The sequence below is a fragment of the Macaca nemestrina genome, chromosome 2, assembly GCF_043159975.1.
Source record: "Macaca nemestrina isolate mMacNem1 chromosome 2, mMacNem.hap1, whole genome shotgun sequence".
NCBI lineage: Eukaryota > Metazoa > Chordata > Mammalia > Primates > Cercopithecidae > Macaca > Macaca nemestrina.
The window spans coordinates 8,021,877-8,042,171 of NC_092126.1; the positions used below are offsets into that span (position 1 = coordinate 8,021,877).

The 20,295-nt window shown below is 43.5% G+C and overlaps 1 non-coding gene across 1 annotated transcript; it reads left to right on the forward strand.

Annotated features, from left to right (window-relative positions):
- Positions 1–16,779: 16,779 nt before the first annotated feature.
- LOC112424790 (U6 spliceosomal RNA) lies at positions 16,780–16,886 on the forward strand. The gene has a single exon (XR_003015729.2). It is a non-coding gene; the product is annotated as a U6 spliceosomal RNA (small nuclear RNA).
- Positions 16,887–20,295: the final 3,409 nt, after the last annotated feature.

Below are 20,295 nucleotides of genomic sequence, written 5' to 3' on the forward strand. Positions count from 1 at the left end.
AAGTCTGATTCTGTTTCAGCGTTTACAGGTTGGTATTGGGCTCTGAGGACCATGAGTTGTATGGTGTCAAATCTCTCCCTAATAAATTGTAAAATTCTGTTAACAGCACAAGGTCCTACGGTAAGCAGAAATAGTAGACTTAGCAGGGGTCCAAGGAAGGGGGCTAACAGAGAAAACATAGAGGAATTCCACCATTGGTCTGCAGCTGAAGCAAACTGCCGTGTTTTTACTTCAGTGCTTAACTTGCGTAACTGTTGGACCCGGTCCTCTACAAGTCCTGATTCATTTATGTAGAAACAACAGTCTTCTTTTAGAAATATACATGTACCACCTTTTTCTGCAGTGAGGAGGTCTAGGGCCCTCCGGTTTTGCAAGGTTACCTGAGCTAGGGACGTGAGCTGCCGCTGAAGGGAGGCAAGGGACTCAGCCGACTCTTCCATAGCAACGGCAAATTGTTGGTATAACCTGTTACTTTCTATGAGGGTGTGACCTAGGGCTCCCCCCGCCAGTCCGGCCGCAATGAAGGATGCGGTGAGGGAGATTCCTGCAATGAGGGGGAGAAATATGGCTCGTGCAGGTCTTGGTCTAGGGTCTGGGTGAATAATAGCACTAGTCCAGTTACCGGTATACCCTAAGAACTCGCCAGCAGTTAGTAGAGTCAACCGGGGAACTAATGTGACAGGGAGACATAGTAGGTTATTAACAGAAGGACTAGGTAGGTTCTTAGATAAGGTTCCATTACACCAGAAGAATATGCCTGATGGAGCTCTTAAGGTAATATTAGGGGGCGTTGCAGTGATGCTGCAGAGGCTGGAATTGGTTCCTGAGAAACAGTAGGGAAACTTCTCCTGACTGGGGTTTAGGTATAGGGGCACGTTCAGGATAGGAGCATACGAGTGGTTTCGGAGGTTGTTAGCTTGGGCAAAGGTAGAGGGTCCCCATGGCAGAGGGACAGCTGTTAGCGGTGGACGCCCTAGAGTGGCGCACAGGAAGCAGCCAGACAGGCTATGAAGTCCTGTAAGGTTAGCAAGTTCTAGTCCTTCTTGTAATAACTTTAACCAGGAGAAAGGACGTAAGTCTTGTGTTAGTCTGTTTTCCTGTCGTTGGATATTCCCGTGGACCAGGGGCAGTACTTGCACTAGGCCTCGCCACAGATAGAGGTGACTGCTAGGCCATGTGGAGGAGGGGGAGTAGTATACAGCCCCATGTTGAGGTGTGGTCCAGCGGGAGTTCCAGGGGTCTCTAACTATCCATGTATATGGAAAGTCTTTATCCCGTCTACGATAGAAGGGCCATTTAGGGTCTAACTGTTTTCTCTCTCCCCAATAACGGGGCCTGTGGATGTTACAATAGTTATAAGGACAGCCAGCATTTTGGTGCCACCAATAGTGTTTACAATTGTATTTAGTCTGATCAAACTCAAAGCATATTATTGGTGTCATAGGTTTGGCTATTTGAAAACCGGTAAAATTTAGTAGAATTGGGCTGTTGCACCCTGAGGAAGGGCAATCAGCACTGGCCAATAATTTTCCGGGCTTATGAGGTTGCCCAGGGTGGGTTCGGTTTTCATAAAGCCAGAATCTCCAGACAAAGGGATTATGAGCTGGTTTTGTGATTTCTCCAGCGGCCACTAGGGCGACTAACATTAGGGTTAGACTATCTAACTGCATGTTTGCAGTGAGCTATGTTGTCGGCGCAGGGTGAGTTTTAAGGGGTTGTTCTTAGCTCTGTCCACAGTCCACGTGTCCGGTGCTTCAGCCGCCGCCGTGATTGGTCCCAGAAGATCAGAGGTTGGGTCCACTGGCTTGACGTGGGTGTAGTGGATCCACGATGCGATGCCTTCTACCTTCAGGGCGGTGGGTGTGGTTAGGAGTACCTGGAGTGGTCCTTTCCACCTGGGTTCTAGGGTCTCTTGTCGGTGTCGCTTGACCAGGACCCAGTCTCCCGGCTGGTATGGATGGGGTGTCGGCGGGGGACCGGTCTCATATAGTTCCTTCAGCTTGGGCCAGATTTCTTGATGAATTTTCTGCAAGGCTTGTAGGGAAAACAAGAGTTCAGAGACATTTTCTGTTTCGGACTTGAGCAGATCATCTTTTAGGCCGGGAACTAAGGGTGGGGGTCTGCCATACATAATTTCATAAGGAGTAAGGCCTAGTCTGTAAGGGGTGTTACGGGCCCGGAACAGAGCGTAGGGGAGAAGGACTACCCAATTAGCGCCAGTCTCCATAGTCAATTTAGTTAAGGTCTCTTTTAAGGTCCGATTCATTCTCTCTACCTGTCCTGAACTCTGGGGCCTGTAAGCGCAGTGTAGTTTCCAATTTGCCCCAAGGATGGAAGCCAAATCCTGACTTACCTTAGCGACGAAGGCCGGCCCATTATCTGACCCTATCTGGACGGGGAAGCCATACCTGGGGAGGATATCTTCCAGGATTTTCTTTGCTACAACCTGAGCAGTCTCTTTCTTGGTGGGGAATGCTTCAGTCCACCCTGAAAAAGTGTCTACAAAGACAAGTAAGTACCGATACCCGTATTTTCCTGGCTTTATCTCAGTAAAATCTACTTCCCAGTAGATACCGGGCCTGGTTCCCCTGAGCCTTGTTCCCGTTGCAGCCTGGGATTGGGGGTAGGCGTTGTTAAGCTGGCAGACTTTGCAACTTGTCACGATGTTGCTGGCCATCTCGGCTGTATGTCTGAATTTGAGCTTAGAGCGTCTGATCAGGTCTATCATCCGCCGAGCACCCAGGTGGGTGGTTCGGTGGATGTGTTCTAACACTTGTTGTCCTAATTTTTCTGGTAGGATGGTTTGGTCATTAGTATCAGTCCACCACCCATTCTGGATCTGTTTCAGGGGAAGCTTTTCAATCCACTGGAGATCTTGTTCTGAATAATCAGGGAAATATGGCAAGTCCCGGGGGCCCGGGTCAGGGAGCTGGAGTGCAAGGAGTTGGCTGGGAGCCTTCGCCACCTTTCTTGCAGTTTGGTCCGCTAGAAAGTTGCCTTGAGCAGTTGGAGTAGTTAGTTTCTGATGCCCTGGGCAATGCACAATGGCTAACTTTTCTGGCCTCCATAGGGCTGTTAGCAGGGCTAGGATTTCTTGCTTGTTTTTTATTTCTTTTCCTTCAGCCGTTAGTAACCCCCGCTCCCTGTAAATGGCCCCATGTATATGCGCTGTTGCAAAAGCATATCGGCTGTCTGTATATACCGTCAGCTTTTTCCCCGCCCCTAAGGTAAGAGCTTGGGTGAGCGCTATTAATTCAGCCTTCTGGGCCGATGTCCCCGGGGGCAGGGGTTCCGCCCAGATTACCTTAGTCTCTGAAGTCACTGCCGCTCCAGCGTACCTCTGGCCCTGATGCATGAAGCTGCTCCCATCAGTGAACCAGACGAGGTCGGCGTCAGGAAGTGGGCGATCCTGCAGGTCTTCTCGAACTCCGTGCACCTGAGCTAGTATCTCGGTGCAGTCATGGAGTGGGGCGTCCAGGTCCGGGTTGGGCAGCAGCGAGGCAGGGTTTAAGGTCGTTGGGGGCAGGAAAGTTATCCTGAGAGGATTTAGTAGTAATCCTTGGTAGTGGGTGAGTCGGGCGTTACTCATCCATCGATTGGGTGGCTGTTTGAGTACACCTTCGATGGCATGTGGGGTAACGACCCGCAATTCTTGCCCCATGACAAGCTTATCAGCATCCTGCACCATCAGAGCCGTGGCTGCAATCATTCGGAGACAAGGGGGCCACCCGGCAGCCACTGGGTCTAACTTCTTTGACAGGTAGGCAACTGGCCTCCGCCAGGGGCCTAAGTTTTGAGTTATTACTGCCTTAGCGATACCTTTATTTTCATCTATGTATAAGTGGAAGGGCTTGGTAACATCAGGTAGTCCTAGTGCAGGCGCGGAGAGTAGGGCAGTTTTAATCTGTTGGAAAGCCGACTCGGCTTCGTCTGTCCACTTAAATGGCTGCTGCCCCCGTGTTGCCTGATATAGGGGTTTAGCCAGTTCTGCGAACCCAAGTATCCATAGTCTGCAAAACCCCGCTGACCCCAGGAATTCCCTCACTTGTCGGGTGGATTGCGGCCTGGGGATCTGCAGAACAGTTTGTTTTCGGGCGTCTGTTAACCAGCGCTGCCCTTCTTTAAGCAGGTATCCTAGGTATGTTACCTCTGATTTACAGATTTGAGCTTTCTTTGCTGAGGCTCGGTATCCTAGATTTCCCAGAGCTTGTAAGAGACCTTTGGTCCCTTGGATGCAAGCTTCTTGGGTCTCAGCAGCAATCAGGAGGTCATCAACATACTGTAGTAAGGTTATTTCAGGGTGTTTGCGTCGGTACTCACCCAGGTCTTCATGGAGGGCCTCATCGAACAGGGTAGGAGAGTTTTTGAATCCTTGCGGCAGTCTGGTCCATGTCAGTTGGCCACTTATGCCTCTATCAGGGTCATTCCACTCGAAGGCGAAGAGCTTTTGGCTCTGAGGGGCTAAAGGCAAACTGAAGAAAGCATCTTTTAAATCTAAAACAGTGTACCATTGATGTTTAGGGTTTAGGGTGCTTAGGAGGGTATATGGGTTAGGCACAGTTGGGTGTATGTCCACAACTCTCTTATTGATTTCTCTTAAGTCTTGTACAGGTCTGTATTCTCCACTATTAGGTTTTCGTACCGGCAACAATGGAGTATTCCAGGGTGAGTGACATGAGCAGAGGATTCCTTGGTCAAGGAGCCGGCGGATATGCGGGGCAATTCCTTTCTTGGCCTCTAGGGGCATCGGGTATTGGCGTACCCGCACGGGGTCTGCCCCAGGTTTAAGTTCAACAAATAAAGCAGGACGGTGTTTTGCTAGTCCTAAGCCCCCCGTTTCCGCCCAAGCTTCTGGATATTGCTGGAGCCAGGTTGCTATGTCCTGGTCAGGGGCCGGTTGCTCCTGGTGGAGCCGGTACTCATCTTCTAGGGTTATAGTTAGGACGGACACGGGTTGATTGTGGGAGTTGGTCACGATGGGCCCCTCAGGGAGGAAATGGATCTGTGCTCCCATTTTAGTTAGCAGGTCTCTCCCTAATAGGGGACAGGGGCTCTCAGGGATAACCAGGAAAGAATGGGTTACATTCTTGGCTCCGAGGTTTACTGTTCTTTGTGTTGTCCATGGGTATTTCTTAACTCCTGTGGCCCCTTGTACCCACGAGGACTTGGAGGATAATTTTCCATTAGTTTTAACTAAGACTGAGTGCTGTGCTCCCGTATCGACCAAGAACTGGACTGGGGACCCCTCCACTTGCAAAGTTACCCTAGGTTCGGGGAGGGGATCCGAACCCCGTCTTCCCTAGTCTTCATTTTGAGTGACTAGTACGGGTGTAGACCTAGGGGGTCCCTGTCCTCGTTGTTTCTTTTTGGGGCAGTCTCTTACCCAGTGGCCAGCCTCCTTGCAGTAGGCACATTGGTCTTTTTTCAGATTATCATGCCTGGGGGGCCGCCTGGGTTGGGTGTACTCTGGCTGTAGATGCTCTTTCTGTACTACTGCTGCCAGGACCTTGGTCATTTTTTCAGTGGCCTTAAATTGCCTTTCTTCTGGAGTATCTCTGTTATTGTAAACCCGCTGGGCTATCTGAAGGAGGTCCTGAATCCGCTTTCCTTCCAAGTCTTCTAATTTCTGGAGTTTTCTTTTAATATCTGGGGCTGCCTGATTTACGAATGACATTACAATAGCTGCCTGACTTCCTGGAGCCTCTGGATCTATGGGGGTGTACTGTCTAAAAGCTTCCATTAATCTTTCTAAGTAGGTGGCTGGGCTCTCTGTCTTTTCTTGCAGAATAGAATATACTTTAGCCAAATTAGTGGGCTTGCGAGCAGCTGCCCGGAGACCTGCCATTAGAGTCTGGCGATAAAGGCGTAGCCGTCCCCTACCTTCTGCCGTATTGTAGTCCCATGCCGGCCTGGTCAGAGGAAAGGTCGCGTTTATGAGGTCGGGGTTGGCAGTCGGTTGACCGTCGTCCCCCGGGACCAGCTTTCTAGCTTCTACCTGTATTCTCTCTCGCTCTTCCGTGGTAAACAAGATTCGGAGGAGCTGCTGACAATCGTCCCAAGTGGGCTGGTGGGTGAACATGACACTATCCAGTAAAGACAGTAAATCTTTGGGGTTGTCTGAAAACCGAGCACTCTGAGTCTTCCAGTTATACAGATCACTGGTGGAGAATGGCCAGTACTGGAGCCTGGGGATTCCTGTGTCATCTGGGGGTCCTATTTCCCGGAGGGGTAAAGCCACCGTGGAGTCAGGCGGCTGGGGGGGGCTAGTCCGCAAAGTGCGCCCTCGCGTCCGCCCCGCCGGCCCCTCAAAGTTACTTTCTCTTTCAGCAGGCCCGTGAGTGGCGGCCGCCTCCTCTCCGCCTGCTCTCTCCCGCGACTCAGCCCGAGGGGCCGGAACCTGGGGCCCGGAGGGGTACGGAGGGGGTTCTGTGAACAGTGGGTCCCCGCTATCAGGTAGAACAGGATGGGAGGGGGCAGTTGGTTGCTTGGTTTTTAGTGGTCGAGCAACCAGTGCCTTAGAGGGTTCAGAGGCTAATTGGAAAGGGGACAGCCAAGGAGGCGGGTTTTCAACAAGGTCCTGCCATATGAGGATGTATGGGATTTGGTCTAAGTGGCCCGCATGTCCAGGTAGGAAAATCTTGGATTTTACCCTAGTGATGACAGCAAGTCGGAAGGTCCCTTCGGGTGGCCACCCCACATCAAAGGCAGGCCACTCGGAGCGACACAGAGTAATTAGCTTTCCTTTCCTGATTTCCATACCAAGATCATGGCCCCTTGCTCTAACTTCTTTGAAATTATTTGTAAGGAGAGATAGAGGAGTACTCTGGGTATTGCCCATCCTGTAACGATTTGTAGTCCTTTCCTGTAAAGGAATGTGGGTTAGAATCCCAATAGAGGAAATCTGATCTGACTTATTACTGATAGCTAGCCGGGAGTGCGGCGCCGGAAGCCGGGAGCCGGGGGACCGGGGCCGGAAGTGTGGCACCGGAAGCCGGGGAGCCCGGGGACCGGGGCCGGAAGTGTGGCACCGGAAGCCGGGGAGCCCCGGGACCGGGGCCGGAAGTGTGGCGCCGGAAGCCGGGAGCCCGGGGACCGGGGCCGGAAGTGTGGCGCCGGAAGCCGGGAGCCCGGGGACCGGGCCGGAAGTGTGGCGCCGGAAGCCGGGAGCCCGGGGACCGGGCCGGAAGTGTGGCGCCGGAAGCCGGGAGCCCGGGGACCGGGCCGGAAGTGTGGCGCCGGAAGCCGGGAGCCCGGGGACCGGGCCGGAAGTGTGGCGCCGGAAGCCGGGAGCCCGGGGACCGGGCCGGGAGCGCGCGCCGGAAGCCGGGAACCCGGGGACCGGGCCGGAAGTGTGGCGCCGGAAGCCGGGAGCCCGGGGACCGGGCCGGGAGCGCGCGCCGGAAGCCGGGAACCCGGGGACCGGGGCCGGGAGCGCGCGCCGGAAGCCGGGAGCCCGGGGACCGGGGCCGCGAGCGCGCGCCGGAAGCCGGGAGCCCGGGGACCGGGGCCGCGAGCGCGCGCCGGAAGCCGGGAGCCCGGGGACCGGGGCAATTCAGACGGCAGGCGCGCACCCGGGGACCGGGGCAATTCAGACGGCAGGCGCGCACCCGGGGACCGGGGCAATTCAGACGGCAGGCGCGCACCCGGGGACCGGGGCAATTCAGACGGCAGGCGCGCACCCGGGGACCGGGGCAATTCAGACGGCAGGCGCGCACCCGGGGACCGGGGCAATTCAGACGGCAGGCGCGCACCCGGGGACCGGGGCAATTCAGACTGTTGCCCGGATCGCGAACCCGCTCCGGCAACTCAGATCGCAATTTAAATCAGAAGAGAGCCAGGGGACGTCTCCCACCGGTCTCCACTGGCTGTCCTATAGCGCGTCCGCCAGGACTGTGCCAGCCTCAGTTTCAGACCTCGCGAGTCAGAGATTCAGATTCAGAACAGACACACAGACACAGACAGACAAACGGAGACGAGCCAGCTCACCTATTAGTAGATCGATCCTAGCAGATCCGTTGACCAGGGGTCTGGTGGGCTTGGGGAATCCCGGACGAGCCCCCAGATGTTATGCCCAGACTGTTTGTTCCCCAAAGAAGACCACCAGAGTCCAGAGTCAAAGCCAAGCGGCAAGGATCTTTACTACAAGTTCGAACTTGGTCCCTCCTTTACACAGTATACAAGAGGGCCCCGAACAATGCGAGCGTTTGCTTTTTATAGCCCGAAAGTTGTAGGGGAACAAAGAAATTCCTGCGCTTTCAGTAACCTTGTACGGCTGTCTCCTTATCGGAGACTTTCCAGGTGGTGTTTGTACTGAGCTCAGGGAGTTTGAGAGATATATGGTGGTGGGATGGGAGGATGGGATGTGTTTGTGCTAGGCTCAGGGAGTTTTGAGCCCGGGGCTGAGGAATGTGCCCAGCTCCTTTCAGAGACTCCTCCAGGAGTCTCAGAGACACCATATATTAAATGAGGGAAACCAACTGTGTTACTATTATGCAACATATGACCTGCAGAATGATGCCAGTTTTGAAAATTTTTGTTACTAATATGAGATTAAATGAGTACAGAAAGTGAGAGCAAATGTTTAAAAACCTTTCACAGCATTCTGACAGAGTAATTTTATTTCTGTTGAATTTAATAAAACATGGAGCTTAATTTTTAGTATTTTTTAATCTAATAACTCATTTTTTTTTCAAAAGCATTGATGTCTCACAGATTGGGGAAAAATACAACCAAAATCTAGTTATTTCCACAGAAACACAGGATGAAATTTATCCTCAGAGCGCCTTTTTTTGTTGTTCTACTATACCATTTTATGATTTTAAGAAACTTCATTAGAAAACGAGCAGTTGTACAACTCTCCATTTCCTCTAAGCTAGACAATTAATAACAGCACAGGAAAACACAGTTTTAGCCAAAGGTCTTACCATTTGCCAACCAATTTTGATTATGAAAGGCTGTCTGGGCTAGTCATGTAGTAGCTAATTTGAACTTGTCCAGACAAAATCAGAAAGGAATTATAAGGCTGGCTTTGAAGTGAAGCAATAAACAGAACACATGCTGTTTCCAGTTATTTGAGGAGAAAACTTTTTCTAATTCTAGTGCAGGACAAAATGCCAAATTTCTGAAGGAATCTACTCATTAATGTTTAATGCAGAAATAGTGGAAAGATATTCTTGACTAAATATAATAGACCAAGATGCTCACATGCTTTAGCATTCAAGAAATGAAAAATAAATGTTAGATATTTATACATTTTTGGTACTTGCTCTGAAACCCGTAGAAAATAATCACTCCTAGGAATATTGTGTAGATTTCTAGTTGGCCTAGATATTATTTAACAGAAGAATCACACAGGTTAGACATATGTTGAATGAGAGAATAATCAGACACATCAAAAATGCCTCATTTCTAACAATCTGCATTCCAATATTATCTTGTTTTCTGGTTCTAAAAGAGATAACATGTAATCCTCATTTTTACTAGACTTAAGCTGATGATTGACCTTTGAGCCATTAGAAAACCAGCATTGCTTTAAACAAAAAAAGTTTTATTCTTTTATTTTTTAATGTTTTAGACTTTGAAGCCCAAGATTAGAATACCTAAAAATGGCCCACATTTGTTAGTAACGATGATGTTACTCACCATTGCTCACAGGCTGGCTCCATGCTCTTTTTCATAGTGGGAATGGATTTAGGCTAATCAAGTTATACTTCTTCACCTCTTTCCTTTGTTATCAACAGTTTGGACTAATACAGATGTGGAATAAAAATGAAACAAAACCACCTAAGCAAAAAAAGAGGATTTATCTCTAATTTAGATTTGTGGAACAAGGTGATTGATATCACTGGACAAAAATTCTGGATCTAGGTATAGAAAGTGCTGGAATGTGTTTCTTTTTCTACTATTGTGATTAGTATTGCTACATTTTAAGTGATGACATTGTATTTGGAAAATCATGAAAGGAACCTATATCACAATACCCACATGCTGAAATTAAGAAAGCAATAATGACAATATTTTTTGGTTTATAGAAAATTATCTTTTAAAAATGATTAATCATATACTTACATTGGAATGAACTATAAGATATTTCAATAAATTTTCAAACTGGCCAAGGTCTGTGGACCTGCTGCATCAGAATTCTTTGGTGAAACGTTAGAAAGTATAGACCATTTCTCTCTGCAATTTCCCTTCCCTTATTTTCAGAATTCCCGTTGGTAGAATCAAGAAGTGGGGTCTAGAAATTTGTATTTTTTAAAAGCCACACAAATTATCCTGAGGCCACTAATTTGTGAAACTTCAAATCTGAAGATTAAATTATCTGTGTTACCCACTCGTCCATGGATGTTCAGTGTGACTGGTTCTTTACTATCTGCCTGAACTCTCCCACATGTGGAGAATGCTTTTGTAGCTAGCACTGGGCCTGTTAGAATATAGTTTCTCAGCAAATGTGTGATAGATTATTGAATATCTACTGAGGAAGAAAAGAGGAAGGAGAGAAAGAAGGGAGGGAGGGCAGAAGGAAGAGAGGAAAGAAAGAAGGAAGGAAGTAAAAAATGGTTGGTGGAATGGAATTAAAAACTATCTCAAACTATCAATCAAGATTATATCATCTTTGGTCTGTTCTCTATATGTTAGAGCGTTCTTTTTGTTGTTCTTCATAATTTTCACACATTCTTTTTATTTATTTATTTTTAGTTTTTCTAGGTACACAGTAGATGTACATATATTTATGGGGTACCTGAGATGTTTTGTTACAGGTAAGAAATGTGAAATAAGCACAGCATGGAGAATGGGGTAGCCACCCCCTCAAGCATTTATCCTTTGAGTTAAAAACAATCCAATTATGCTCTTAAAAGTATACAATTAAGTGATTACTGACTATAGTCACCCTGTAGTGCTATCAAATACTAGGTCTTATTCAGTTTTTCTATTTTATTTATTCATTAACCATTCCCACCTCCCCCCGACTCCCATTACCCTTCCCAACCTCTGATAATCATCCTTCCACTCTCTATGTCGAGTTCAATTGTTTTGATTTTTAGCTCCTATAAATAAGTGAGAACATGAAGTGTTTGCCTTTCTGTGCCTGGCTTATTTCACTTAGCATAAATACAATGCAGCAATCCCACCACTGGGTACATATATCCTCAAAAGAAAGGAAATCAGTATCAGTATATCAAAGAGATATCTGCACTCTTATGTTTGTTGCAGCACTGTTTATAATAGTCAAGATTTGGAAGCAACCTATGTGTCTATCAACAAATGACTGGATGAAGAAAATGTATTATATATACACAGTGGAGTGCTATTTAGCCATAAAAAAGAATGAGATCCAGTCATATGAAACAACATGGATGGAACCGGAGATCACATATTCTTTTTATACTATGCAATAAATAAATTTTTAAATCATGTGGAGTTTTTTATATATAGTTTTGTATCCATTTTCTCATTAAAACATTATAAAGAAATATTATGCACCTATTACAGAAGAAAATGGAGGCTGCTCAGAGATCAGAATATATTGCCCAGAATTACAGATAATCAGAGAGCAGCAGAGCTAAGACCAGAATACTAATGTTCTCTCTACAAATAATTAGAACTAATGTAGATGTAACATTTACTATACGCCAGGCACACTTCTAAGATTTGTATTGGTATTAACTCCATAAAACATTACTTTATCTCCATAAGATAAAGGCACTATTATTATTTTCCCCTTTATGCATGAGAAAACCAAGGCACAATGAGGTTAATTGAGTCATCAGATGTCACTGAGCTAGTAAGTGACTAAGTTTGCATTATTAACTTCTAAGCATGGTATTCTGCTTTCCAAAATACATATGCTGCCTCAGCTGTAGCTATAAAAACATTTTAAAATGACAGCCATTGAAACTATAAATGGTAGTAAAATCAAAAATTATAATGTTATCTTAATAACATTTGTTAATATCTTTTTCTTACTGCCGTCAACTCTCTTAAGATGATATTACTATTCTCCATCACCTGATATTCTGGCCAAGAACAATTAACACACAATGATCCTTTTTACAAGTATATTACCATATGGGGTAATTGAACATTTAGTCCTAGTTAATAAAGACATCGCTGCTACTTTGCGTTCTAGAAACTAGGAGTATAATTGTTCACAATAGTCACTTATGATCCTTTGTATTTCTGAGGTATCAGTTGTAACATCTCTTTCATTTTCAGTTTCATTTATTCAAGGCTTCTCTCTTCTTTCTTGGTTAGTCTAGCTAAAGGTTTGGTAATTTTGTTTATTTCAAAAGAAACCAACTCAGTTTTGTTGATTTTTAAATTGTTTTTGAAGATGCCAATAAAGGACTTTTCCTGCATCTTTGTTTGTTGCATTCAAATTACACAATATACAGAGTAAAGTATACAACAAATAAAACCCCCAGCATCAAAAAAACAAACAAAACACAATACCAGCATCACATATTTCCTCTAAATTCACATTGCAAAAGCAAATTACGTGGATGATGAAGTAGGGAATAAACAATGACATATTTTCTTCTTCCTAAAGAAAGTCACAACAGTTATCAATATTTATTCTCCTATGAAGTTCATTGTTCTTATTTCCATTATTCAAAGGGGAAGTTCTGTTCAGGAGGACACCCAAAATTATACTATTATGTGGCAGCATCAGCAGCATCCTCAGAACTGGGAGAAAAAGCCAAGCAGTTTGTCCTTTGTATAACGTTGTTGCTCCATTTCCCCATTACCAGGCCTCCTGCACATGCCTCATCCAGTGAGGTTCTGAGGTCAATGCTGTCACAGGTGAGCAGGGCCTGGGCACTTCTAACTAAGAAGGCATGACAGCATGAGAGAAGTTTCAGATGAACTAGAAGTTGCCCAGAAGAAACTAAAGCTCCGTTATAATAGCTTCATCTTGCTCAATTGTTATTTTTCAGTGCTGCTTCAACTCTTAAACTCCAAAAGGCTAAGGAGTAGAAAAATGACTCGCATCTCTAGGATTTGAGATTCCAATCTTTCATTCACTCAGCAGATGGATAATGAAACCTGCTAGGTGTGGGGCTTTTCGCCTTCCCTGTCTTTGGGAGTTGGCCCGATGGCTTTAGTGGGAATAAGCTGGGAGCTATAGCATAAACATTTGCTTAACCTTATTTAACATTTTCCTTTTTTAAACTGTAGATTCAGGTCTGACTATGCAATTGCACAATTCTATGCTTTTCTTCTGCAATTCAAACCCTTAATCTGGAGTGGTATAGGTAAGAAATAGAAATTACAAAAAAGCAAATTATTCTATTTTCATTAGAAATTTAATTTTAGTCCTGTTTCTATCGCAGAACTATTTTCACAAACCCTGAAACTATTTTACAAAAAGCTATTTCTAGTCTTTCATTTTCCCAATTGGTAGAACTTCCATGAAATTTTACCCAGTTTTTATCATACAGCTGTGACTAATGATTTGAGAGTACTACTTTTAGTTAAACTTCATACAAAAGGGCAAGAAAAGGAAAAGTATAAGAAAACAGATCCCTTTTCTGCTTAAATTCACAAATGGCAGATTCACAGTGGGCTGGAACAGAGAAAGAGCAGGGCTCTTCAGAAACTCCCGAGTTTTTTTTAAGATGAACTCTCCCTGTTTCTCCCAAGCTGGTCTCAAAGTCCTGGGCTCAAGCGACCCTCCGGCCACAGCATCTCAAGTACATGGGATTACAGAGCATGTGCCACCGTGCCCCACTCAGATCTTTTAATTAAACTATCAATAAAGGCTGAGAGCATTCAGACTTATAAATTCCTTGAATGAGACCCCTCATTCTCTGTGATTTTCTCATTTCAAGGCAGCATGATGTTATCTCTGAAGTTGTTTCTGAAGATAAAGAGGTGGCAGACGGCCAGGGCCAGAACATGATTCACAAAAGGCTAAGTGAATGTGTGTAACCTGTAAGGCAGCAACTCTCTATCTCTGGTGGGCATCAGAAATATCTACATACCTTTCTAAACATACAAGGGCTTGGACCTCACTCCCTGCCTCCAAAGGTGGAGCTCTAGGCAGTTAAGTCTTGCCAAAGTTTATTTGACCATTCTGATGTGTGCCACAGAAAACTCACTATTGGTGCAATGTTTCTGCCAGGCAAATTCACAATCATTATTTTGCATAACTGGGGATGATTTATCATTGGTGCATTTTACAAGATCACCACTATAAGAGTTCCTTCCTTTGTCTATCCTGGCTCTTGATTACCCAGCAATAGGCAGCCAGAAGATGTCAATTCCCTTCATAACCAAAGTTAGAATTTTAAATGAACTTTTACTTTTCACACTCTGTGTCTTTTATGTGGTAGAGTTCAATGTACTTTTTTACTTCTTATTTCTAGCTAGTTTCACTGAAAATTCTTCTGGTTTTAGTGTGCTGCTAATCTCTTGGCTTAAAGATAAAGAGATTTGTACATTCTAAAAAAAAAAAAAAAAAAAAAAAACCAAAACATGTGGAAAACATTCATCTTAGCAACTTCTAATAAAAATAAATCCTGATTTTAACTTGCCACTGATTTTTACTAAACTTTTAAGCTTTATTTTATGCTACGGATCACAATTTCTTGCCCCCGTTACCAATACCCAGATTGTTTCAAATCCCCAAAAGGGAAGTCCAAAACATCATGCTGTAGAATTCCTATGCCTTAGCTTCTGCAGTGTTTCTCTGCAAAGGGGCAGGATGATCCCAACATTCCTGTCTTCACTCTCAGAGCTGTACAAATTGTGCTTTTCAGTGTATTATTGGACAAGATCTGGTGCCAACTAGCAAATGCTCTGGTCCCTTCTGAGGACGCTCCAGATTTGTGAATGAGATGTCCTTAGTCATTCATTCATTTACCATATGAATGTTGCTCTGGTGTTTCCACAACACATCAGATTCATAGATGAATTTCTGAGCATCATTTTCAATTTAATCTGAATTTCCCGTGGTAATATATATCAAGTAATACATATGAGCTCATAATCTGCCATGATTTGGATGATATCTTCACTCTTCACAAACTGGGAACACCAAAGACTCCAAGAAATCTACCCTCATACAGCAGATGGACCTTTGGCGCACCTTTCATCTTTGGCTCTAGGGGATTCCTTTTGATCAGAATCTTGTCTTTGTTCAGTCCACTTCCTCTTTCATCCGGGCCTTCCTAGCACAGGTGAGTTCCGCTGGTGATCACAGTTACTGGCCTTCAGTTTCTCTTGATGGTGCCTTAGCACCTTAACAGTCTCTATCCACTCCTTCTGAAGACTTTCCCTTGTATCCACTTCTACCCATTTGGAATTCTGGGTGGCAAGTTCTGCCATGATGACCTGGTGATGGGCAGGAATGAGTCCTTTCTTCTTGTATGCATCACCAACAAGAGAGATTATGCCTTTGACAACTCTTTATCTTCCTATTCCATTCATGTAGTCCTTGGCCAGCTCCAACAACCTGAGGTGCATGTTGGTGAGAGAATTAAAGGAACCACAAGCAAAGAGAACCACTTGTCTTCTCCGAATTTTCCATGGCAAGAACTTAAAGTTGTTGCTCTGAATGGAAAACTGTGACACCTCCCTTGCTGCTTTTACAAAGAAAATTCTTTGAATCTGAAGTGTCTTGCAAGGGAGGCTATTGAAACCATTTCAACTAGTGTGGCAACAGTCTTCTCTAAGGTGGGCTAGGAAAATGGTTTTATATCCAAATTGTAATTAACACCCTCACTGCCCGCCAGCCTGAGTGTTCCTGGAGACTAAGTTGTTTTTCTAATCTCTGTTTCCTTTATTTCTGCTCTAATTTTTACTTCTTTCTTCTTGTCAATTTTAGATTTATATTTTCCCTATTTTTCTAGTTTCTTGAGTATAAAGTAAGGTTGTTCCTTTCTTTCTTTTTTCTTTCTACCTTTCTTTTTCGTGACATAGGCATTTATCACTGTAAATTTCCCTCACAGGGAATGAAGTTTTTTGCTGCATTCCATAAGTTTTGATGTGTTGTGTGTCTGTTTTCACTGTCTTTTGATTTCTTCTCAGAACCAGAATAAGTAATTTGGTTATTGAGGAGTATGTTTAATTTCCACATATGTTTTAATTTTCCAAAGTTCCTCCTGTTATTGATTTTTAGTTTCATAACATTGCGGTTGGAAAAGATACTTGATATGATTTCAATCTTCCTAAATTTGTTAAGACTTGTTTTGTGGCCTAACATATTATCTATCCTGGAGAATGTTCCATGTAAACTTGAGAAGAATGTTTACTCTGCTGCTGTTGGATGTGATGTTTTGTATTTGTCAGTTAGGACAGTTGATCTGTTGTGTTATTCAAGGCTGCTGTTGCATTGCTGATTTTCTGAGTGAATAACTTCTCCATTGTTGACAGTGGGGTACTGAAGTCTTCTACTCTTGTATTGCTATCTCCTTCTCCCTTAAGTTCTGTTAATATTTGCTTTATGTATGTAGGTGCTCTGAAGTTGGATGCTTATATATTTACAATAGTTATATGCTCTTGATGAATTGACCTCTTTATCATTATATAGTGACCTTCTTCATCTCTTGACTGAAAGTCTATTTTCTCTAATGTAAGTACAGCCACTTCTGCTCTCTTTTGGTTGCTATTTGCATGGAATATCTTATGCCATCCCTTCACTTTCAGGCTATGTTTTTCCTTGAGGCTAAAGTGAGTCTCTTGCAGGAATTATATTGTTGTATATTGTTATTTAATCCATTTAGCCACCCTATGTCTTTTGATTGGAGAATTTAATTTATTCACATAAATAATAAAGTGTTTACTTTGGCAGCACATATAATAAAAGTAGAATCATACAGAGCTGATTTCCATGGCCCCTGTCAAAGAATAACATGCAATTATGTGAAGTAGTCCATATTTTTAAAGTGTAGAGTTTTTATTAGTTTTCTCTTTGAGTCTTTGCTAGTTGTTTGTTTATATAATCAGTGCTAGGTTTTCTTCACTTTAATATCATGAGTTATAAGATATTATTTGCAAGCCTCATGATAACCTCAAATAAAAAACAAACACACACAGAAAATAAAAAGCAAGAAATCGAAGCAAACCTACTGAGAAAATCATCTTCACTAAAAAGGAAGACAGGAAGGAAAGAACAAAGGAAGAAAAGGTCACAAAACAGTAAGAAAAATAACAAAATGGCAGGGGTCCTTAATTATCAGTAACATTGAATATAAACAGAATAAACTCTCCAATTAAAAGGCATAGAATGGTTAAATGGATTTAAAGAATAATAATCTGTGGCCTACAAGAAACACTCTCCACCTATAAAGACACACATAGACTGAAAATAAAGAGATGGAAAAAGATATTCCATGAAAATAGAAGTCAAGAAAGAGCAGGAGTAGCTATACTTAGACAAAATAGATGTGAAAACAAAAAACTATTAAAAAACAAAGAAGGTCATTATATAATAACAAAAGGATCAACTTAGCCACAGGATATAACAATTATAAATATATATGCACTCACCACCGGAGCATCCAGATATATAAAGCAAATATTATTAGAGCTAATGAGAGATATCCCCAATGCAATAATAGCTGGAGACGTCAACATCCCACTTTGAGCATTGAACAGATAATGATAGACCAAATGGACCTGTGATGGTTAATACTGAGTGTCAACTTGATTGGATTGAAAGATACAGAGTATTAATTCTGGGTCTATCTGTGTGGGTGTTGCCAAAAGAGATTCACCTTTGAGTCAGTGGGCTGAGGAAGGCAGATCTGCCCTTAATCTAGTGGACATCATCTAATCAGCTTCCACTGAATATAAAACAGGCAGAAAAACGTGAAAAGACAAGACAGGCCTAGCCTCCCAGTCTACATCTTTCTCCCATGCTGGATGCTTCCTGCCCTTGAATATCAGACTCCAAGTTCTTCAGTTTTGGGACTTGGACTGGCCCTCCTTACTCCTCAAGCTTGCAGACAACCTATTGTGGGACCTTGTGATCATGTAAGTTAATATTTAATAGGCTGGGCGCAGTGGCTCACACCTGTAATCCCAGCACTTTGGGAGGCTGAGGTGGGCAGATTACTTGAGGTCAGGAGCTCAAGAGCAGCCTGGCCAACATGGTAAAACCTTGTCTCTACTAAAAATACAAAAATTAGCCGGGTGTGGTGATGCATGTCTGTAATCTCAGCTACTCGAGAGGCTGAGTCAGGAGAATTACTTGAACCTGGGAGTGGAGGTTGCAGTGAGCCAAGATTGTGCCACTGCGCTCCAGCCTGGGCAATAGAGCAAGACTCCATCAAAAACAAAGCAAAGCAAAACAAAACAAAACAAAAAAACACTTAGTAAACTCATATATATATATATATATATATATATATATATTTCCTATTAGTTCTGTTTCTCTAGCAAACGCTGACTAATATGGGATATAATAGATATTTGTAGATCATTTCATCCAATAGTTGCAGCATACTCATTCTTCTCCTCAGCAGGTAGATCACTCTAAAGGAAAGACCATATGTTAAGCCACGAAATGAGTCTTTAAAAATTCTAAAAACCTGAAATAATATCAAGTATCTTCTCTGACTACAATGGAATAAAACAAGAGGAATTTTGGAAACTCTACAAATACATGGAAATTAAACAGTATGTTCCTGAATGACCAGTGGATTAATGAAGAAATTAAGAAGAAAATTTAAATATTTCTCGAAACAAATGAAAATGGAAATACAACATATCAAAACCTATGGAAGACAGTGAAAGCAATACTAAGAGGTAAAAGCATAGTCATAAGCACCTACATCAAAAAAGTAGAAAAACTTCCAACCGATAACTTAGTGATGCATCTTAAAGAACTAGAAAGCCCCTTTCTTACACCATATACAAAAATCTACTTAAGATGGATTAAAGACTTAAATGGGCCAGGTGCCGTGGCTCTTGCCTGTAATCCCAACAATTTGGGAGGCTGAAGCAGATGGATAACTTGAGGCCAGGAGTTCGGGACCAGCCTGACCAACACGGCAAAACCCTGTCTCTACTAAAAATACAAAAATTAGCCAAGTGTGGTGGCACATGCCTGTAATCCCAGCTACTCAGGAGGCTGAGGCAAAAGAATCACTTGAACCCAGGAGGTGGAGGTTGTAATGAGCCAAGATGGCATCACTGCACTCCAGTCTGGGCAACAGAGCAAGACTCCCTCTAATAAATAAATAAATAAATAAATAAATAAATAAATAAATAAATAAATTTTAAAAAGCTGGTAGTATTTTTGTCAGTACAGCTCTCTTAATTTTTTTTTTTTTTTTTTTTTTTTTTTGAGACAGAGTCTCACTGTCCCTCAGGCTGGAGTGCAGTGGCATGATCTCGGCTCACTGTAACATCTACTTCCTGGGTTCGAGCAATTCTTGTGCCTCAGCCTCCTGAGTAGCTGGGATTACAGGTGTGCACAACCACGCCTGGCTAATTTTTGTATTTTTAGTAGCGACAGGGTTTCACTAAAATCTGTTGGCCAGGCTGATCTCAAACTCCTGACCTCAAGTGATCCTCTCGCCTCGGCCTCCCAAAGTGCTGAAATTACAAGAGTGAGTCACCATGCCCGGCCTCAACTATCTTAAATTTTGTTTATTTCCCAGAAAACAGATTCGATATCACTACTTACCCACAAAAAAAGCCACGTCAATACTTTTTTTGAGAAAGATCTTACTCTCTGGAAATTTACATGTAAAACAACTATGAAATGATGCCCCTTATGAACTTAGAATCTTTGGCCTAACTGACAAGGCATTGAAAACCAAAAAAAAAAAAGGAAGCTTATCAAAGCAGGAATAATGCACTCTGGTAATGCTGCTTCTGTTCTGAGTTAAATAATATAAAGACAGGGAACTGATGACTGGATTTGGTTCATGAGGCTTGTTGGTAACTTTGGTAAGTGGATTCAGTGTAGAGTGGAAGGGATTCCTGATTAGAGTGTGTTTGGAGTTAACAGGAGGAAAAAGGTGAAGGTAGAATGTATGGACTACTTTCTGAAGAGCAGAAAGCATCATATCCATAAGGGTTTGTTAAAGGTAAAATATATTACAGCACATTTACGTTGATATAAATTATTTTAGAGAAAATATAACATTCATGATGTAAGAATAAAGTTCTTGAGAAGATAATAAGAAGTAGATTTCTTTCTCTCTCTTTCTCTTTCTTTCTTTCTTTCTTCTTTCTCTTTCTTTCTTTCTTTCTTTCTTTCTTTCTTTCTTTCTTTCTTTCTTTCTTTCTTTCTTTCTCCTTCCTTCCTTCCTTCCTTTCTTCCTTCCCTCCTTCCCTCCC